The following is a 395-nucleotide window of genomic DNA, read 5'->3' as shown; positions in this document are numbered from 1 at the left end:
AGAGCAGGAGAACCCCCAGGAGAGCGAGGAATGCCTTTCCCTGCCTGAGCCCTCTCACCTGCTCCCAGCTGAGCTATTCTTGCCCACCTGCTCTGGCAAGAAGCTCCCACACATGTGTGGTGTCAAGCACAGCCATAGGGTGCTCCCCATCCTTTGGCACTGTGTTTCGGTACGAGGCCAAGGAACGGTGACTGGCTCCCTGTCACAGCCCCTCTTTCCACGCACACAGCCTATTTGCCCACAAGTCAGCCTCAAGCACTTGTTTGTACCTAGTCTTGCTGCCAGGTTAAAGAGCAGTTACCACAGGCAGAGGAAAAGAAATATTTTACAGGTTTGTAATTCATTAAAGCACTGGACCTGTTCCAATATGAGTCTACCGTTGGGTAGGAAAGAAG

The sequence above is a fragment of the Geospiza fortis genome, unplaced genomic scaffold (genome assembly GCF_000277835.1).
Source record: "Geospiza fortis unplaced genomic scaffold, GeoFor_1.0 scaffold97, whole genome shotgun sequence".
NCBI classification, from domain to species: Eukaryota; Metazoa; Chordata; class Aves; order Passeriformes; family Thraupidae; genus Geospiza; species Geospiza fortis.
This window is presented reverse-complemented; position numbering follows the sequence as displayed.